Raw genomic sequence first — 6000 nt, 5'->3', positions numbered from 1 at the left:
CCAAATCCTTCCTGAAGGAGTAGAGAGCAAAGAGCCCTGGGCTGTTCCGGGATCCAAGGGCGTGAACCTGCCATGGAGGCGCTGGCAGCGGTTCGTTCGGAACTGGGGAAACCTGTCCCATAGCCCTCAGCATGTGCATCCAGGTCACCGGGCGAGGAGAGAGGAGCAAAGGCGGTTTCAAGGTTCCCTGCAAACCTCCAAGGCCCAGCAGTGCCGGGTCCTGAAGCCCCTGAAGCCCTCCTTCCAGGAGCTCGCGCTCCGCAGACAGTAAATACAATCACCGCGCCTGCTGGGCGAGCCCCGCGGGGACCCCGGCCGCGCACCGACGCTGTGCCACCTTTGGGCACACGGTGGCCGCCCAGCGCATGGCGTTCCGGGCCGGCCCTTCCGTTGGCTGTTGGGTGGCCGCATACTGTTGTCACCAAAGCCGGTCATTGGCAGTTTGTAAAGGCCTTCCTCTCCAATCACACCTTCCGTGGGAGTGTGCACAGAGATTCAATCTTTGGGGACACACCTTGTTCTGTCCTTACCTTGGGGCTTTACCCCAGTAACCCCGCGGAGGTCATTCAAAACGCGAGCGAACCTAGGGCGATGGCAGGGGCTCTTTAGCAAGCACTAGAGGAGAATGAGATATTGAAAACGCGGTCCTGGCGAGCTAGGTGGAGCCGGATGGGGAGGGGCAGGTTGGGGGGGGGGACAGGTGTGGGAGGTAACACTGCAGGTGTTGGTGATGGTATTTCAACCTTCCTTTTGACTGAGGCAGCTGCTCGGGTTTGGTGACTCAGACCAGCGTTGTAAGCAGCAATAGCTGTTATTTGTACATTCTCCCACCCCCTACCCCCAGGGTGAGTCCATAATTGTTCTAGCTCAGGGGCCTCTCTCCAGGCTACTTATTAGCTGAGATGAGCTTTAACTTCAGAATACCTACGCACTCTGAACTAGACCCTTTACCACCTGGGGGGGGGAGGTTAACTGGTATTTGTTTTATCAAATGATTAACATCTCTCTGTGCCAGAGCTCTGGACGGCTGTGTAGCACATTCAAGAGAAGCCCAAGGCACCTGCCATCACTTCCTACTCTAACTCCCATTGAAGTTATACAGTCAGGCTTGGATACCTGAACTGCTAGAGGTTGTAATGACTGTCTCCAAAGTCACTGTGACATCAGACCAGCTGCTGCTTAGATTCCTGCGTCCACCTTCAAAATTGTCCAGAAGTATGTCAACATCAATGCTTGTTCTTGTGACTCATGGAGGTTAAAATCCAGGATGTATAGGTTAATCTCAAATCCTGTATTAAAAACAAACAAGCAAAAAGCAAAACCCTTATTTCAAAGACTTGGGCTGAGTGAGGCTGCCAGTTCTAAAGTGCAGGCACGTGGCTAGGGACTAAGGCAAGCGCGCATGCACGGACATTCAGCTAAGTGCTTCCATACCTGCTGTCGCCCCAAGCAAAAAGTCACATACGATGCACTCTGCGGAAGACAGGGATGCTAATGGTAAGAAGAAGGCACTGAACGTGTGTGTGCATGTCATCCCAGCACTGAGACTGTGTGTGAGTGTGTGTGTGTGTGTGTGAGTGTGTGCATGTCATCCCAGCACTGAGACTGAGTGTGTGTGAGTGTGTGAGTGTGTGCATGTCATCCCAGCACTGAGACTGAGTATGTGAGTGTGTGTGTGTGCATGTCATCCCAGCACTGAGACTGAGTGTGTGAGTGTGTGTGTGTGTGTGAGTGTGTGCATGTCGAGACTGAGTGTGTGAGTGTGTGTGCATGCCATCCCAGCACTGAGACTGAGTGTGTGAGTGTGTGCATGTCATCCCAGCACTGAGACTGAGTGTGTGTGTGTGAGTGTGTGAGTGTGTGAGTGTGCATGTCATCCCAGCACTGAGACTGAGTGTGTGTGAGTGTGTGAGTGTGTGAGTGTGCATGTCATCCCAGCACTGAGACTGAGTGTGTGTGTGTGAGTGTGTGCATGTCATCCCAGCACTGAGACTGAGTGTGTGTGTGTGTGAGTGTGTGCATGTCATCACAGCACTGAGACTGTGTGTGAGTGTGTGTGAGTGTGTGTGCATGTCATCACAGCACTGAGACTGTGTGTGAGTGTGTGTGAGTGTGTGAGTGTGTGAGTGTGCATCTCATCCCAGCACTGAGACTGTGTGTGTGTGTGTGTGTGTGCGCATGTCATCACAGCACTGAGAGTGAGTGTGTGTGTGTGTGTGTGCATGTCATCACAGCACAGAGACTGAGTGTGAGTGTGTGTACGAGTGTGTGAGTGTGTATGAGTGTGTGATTGTGTGTATGTGAGAGTGTGTGTATGAGTGTGTGTGTATGTCTGTGTATATGTATGAGTGTGTATTTGAGTATATGTGTGTGTGTCTGTGTGTGAGAGTATGGGTGTGTGTGTGTGTGTGTGTGTGTGTGTGTATGGGAGGAATGCATGTCAAGTCAGAAGACAACTTTCAGGATTGGTTCCCTTCTAGGTTCTCAGGATTGAGTTCAGGTTCTCAGGCTTTTGAGGCAAAGCCTTTACCCTCTGAGCCATGCTGTCTCTAGCACCAATAATAAAAACCCAGAGACAGGCAGGCATTCGGGTTAGAGCTGAAGATCAGAGAAGCAAGGCAGCTTCTAGAGAGTTCTCACCTCTCCCAATGCTCAGACCGAAGGGTGACCCTGTCCTCAGACTGAGACTCCGATGCCAAAGACTGAATGCTGAATATGCAAATGAGACCCTGCGCTCCAGTTTTACCCCTCTTTAGTGCTGGGATTAAAGGCACACCGCCAGCACCCAGCCTCTGTGGCTGACTAGTGACTGCTAGGATTGAAGGTGTGCACCACCACTGCCTGGCCTCTATGGCTGTGGCTAGCTATGCTCCTGTGCCGTCGCAAACACTGCTTCCACACGATTCCTCAGGAAGTCAAGGGATTCCAAAATGCTTCAACTTACCAGAATTCAAAGGTCAGCTTGAATTTAAGACATTTAAGGTACCCTGATAAGCCTATTGGTACCCTTTAGTTATATGTATCCTCCTGTCCTTTACCACACAGCTGTAAAATACCACTAACACTATGAATTAAAATGATAGCCGCCATCAATTTGGGTAAGGGAGGGGCCGAAGAAGACGGGCAGACTTTAGAGGAACGAGAATATCTTGTCCAGTGAGTAGTAAAGTGTCAACATATGGCCATCAAGATGGCTCAGGATAAAGGCGTTTGCCACTAAGCCTGCTGACCCGAGTTTGATCCCTAAGACTCACTCACTCGATGGAAAGTGATAACTAACTCCTACACGTTATCCTGCAGAAGATCAGTCCTGGGGGAGAAGTGGGGGGGGGAACGGGGGGGGGGGTTGGGTCAAAGTAAATAATGAGCACCTTGCTTTGCTGCTCATTCTGAACTGGGGCCAAGACAGCCCAAGCTTTCCCCAGAGTGAATTACAAATGCAGACAGCTCAGCGCAGCTGAAGATGGTGCCTATATGAGTCAACTTCCTTTTCCTACCATCTTATTCAGACTAGATGAGAAAGGCCTGATTTCTCAGTCTTTGAGAAGCACCCTTTTTACAGGATAAGCTTTCTAGGATAACTTTATTTATTTGTTTATTTATTCATTTAAAGACAGGGATTTATGGGGTCTGGAGAGATGGCTCAGAGGTTAAGAGCACTGGCTGTTCTTCCAGAGGTCCTGAGTTCAATTCCCAGCAACCACATGGTGACTCACAAGCATCTATAATGAGATCTGGCGCCCTCTTCTGGCCTGCAGGGACACATGCAGGCAGAATACTGTATACATAAATAAATCTTAAAAAAAAAAAAAAGACAGGGGAGGGAGAGGGAACTGGGATTGGCATGTAAAACAAGCTTGTTTCAAATTTAAATAAAAACAAATTATCAAAAAAAAAAAAAAAAGGAGGGAAAAAAAAGGCAGGGATTTACTGTGTAGACCTAGTTGGCCTGGCGCTTGTTATGTGGACCAGGTGGGCCTCTGCCTCCCAGGTGCTGCTGGGCTTAAGGGTGTGTGCCACCATGCCCAGCTGATTCTGAGGTTGTTTTTTGTTTTTAATTTATGGATATGAGATTTTTGTCTGCATGTATGTCTATGCCCGGTCCTGGGAGAGGCCAGGGGAGGGTGTCAGTTCCTCTGGAACTGGAGTTGTGGAACTGGAGTTGTGAGCTGCCACCATATGGTTGCCGTGAACTGGACATAAGTCCTCTGCAACAGCAGCAAGCGATCTTAACTGCTAAGCCATCTTTCCAACCTGATTCGCTGTTTTCAAACGGCAATTTTGTAGGAGTAAACAGGCCCTGGCAAAGTCAGTTGCACTGACAGTATGAACGGAAGGGATTTTCTTGTTGACTTGCTGGGTGTTTCAGCCAGACTGGCACACAGATGCCTTCCTTACCAAGGACCCAGCCTGATTGCAGGGTGTTGTAATGGGGCTCCAGGCCTTACTTAGCAGGATCCCAGACCTTAGTACAACGGACTCCATGGTAGAAGCACCACTCAGGCTTTAAAATCAATATGTAGGCAGCACCACCTGCCAAAACTAAAACAAAGACCCAATCCATCAGTCATAGCTATGTGCAAGTCTCTAAATGCACAGACTTTGCTTTTTGACTTCTGCAGTTCCGCTTCTGGCTGCTTCTTGTTTTTATTTTGTACAACGTTACTATATGTGTGCTGGTGTTTTGCCTGCTTATATGTGTGAGGGTGTACCTGGAGTTACAGGCCGTTGTGAGCTGCCATGTGGGAGCTGGGAACTGAACCTGGGCCCCCTGGAAGAGCAGCCAGTGCTCTCAACTGCTGAGCCGTCTCTCCAGCCCCCTGGCTAACTGCTCTTTACTAAAGTATGTCAACCCAGGCCTTTTCTTTTTATTTAAAAGCTCACCCGGAAGAAGGCTCAGTGCTGCCCCGGGAACCTGACCAGTCAGCTAATAGAGACTTCCTATGGCTTAAAGCCATGTCTGAGCAGTCTTCTCCGACGAGCACTCTTTAAGAGAAGCTATATTCACATCAGCAACACTGGCTACCTCTGTCCTCCTCATGCAAGGACCAGCTGGATTGCAAGCGTTACCTGAGGGCCTTTAAGGGAACAGAGAGGTGACACTGTTTTATAGGGCACCTTAACGGATGAGCCAGCCGGTGGCCAGGCCTCGAGCTGACCACCTCTGCTCAGGTCCCAGCAGCTGACCACCTCTGCTCAGGTCCCAGCTCCCATCTGCTTATCACAAGTTATGTACTCCGACAGAGACAGACAGGAACTGCTTCACTGCTTACATGACTTTATTTTGGTCACTGGGTCAACAACATTTGGCAGTTCTAGAAAGAGGAAACAAGTTAAGTTTGAGGCCGGTTTGGTCTACACAGTTCAAAACAAACAGAAATAAGAATGGGGCCGGGTTTCTTTCATTCATACTTTTTTTTTTTTTTTTAAATCAGAAATAAGTTCAAATGAGATGCTTTGAAGTGGCAAGTGTTTCTTAATGATAAAAAGCAGCCAGTGTTAGTAAGGGAGCAGAAACCCGATGCTCGTTTACATCGAGGAAGGGAAAGTAGATGGACAGACGGCTTTGAAGAATGTGTCCATTTGGCAAAGCTCTGACAAGCCCAACCTTGCCTCTTGTGGTGCAAACGGAGTAAGGATGGGACACAGTTAACACCCGTGTGTGCGATGTCAGTGCTATGAGCATCTGTAGGCAACACAACTGGATGACTAAAGCCCAGCAACACAATGGAGTGTTGGTGTTGCTCACGGCCCGGTGTCTACTGACAAGGAAGATGTTCCCCGTTTTGTTAAACGAAAAATAAGACCTCATTTTTGTTTAGAAAGCTACATGTTTGCACACAGAAAGGTACTGAGGGTACACACATTACCACTGGCAAGCTCTGCCCAATGAAAGTGTGAGTTAATTAGAACTTTATACTGATTTTTATATTGATACACAACAAATGTATTGTTTCTGCGGTTTAAGAAGGGTTAAGAGCCTAATTCAGTTTAGGTCTG

This window comes from Phodopus roborovskii, unplaced genomic scaffold (genome assembly GCF_943737965.1).
Source record: "Phodopus roborovskii unplaced genomic scaffold, PHOROB, whole genome shotgun sequence".
Taxonomy (NCBI): Eukaryota; Metazoa; Chordata; class Mammalia; order Rodentia; family Cricetidae; genus Phodopus; species Phodopus roborovskii.
The sequence above is the reverse complement of the archived record's forward strand: the minus strand, read 5'-3'. Positions refer to the sequence as shown.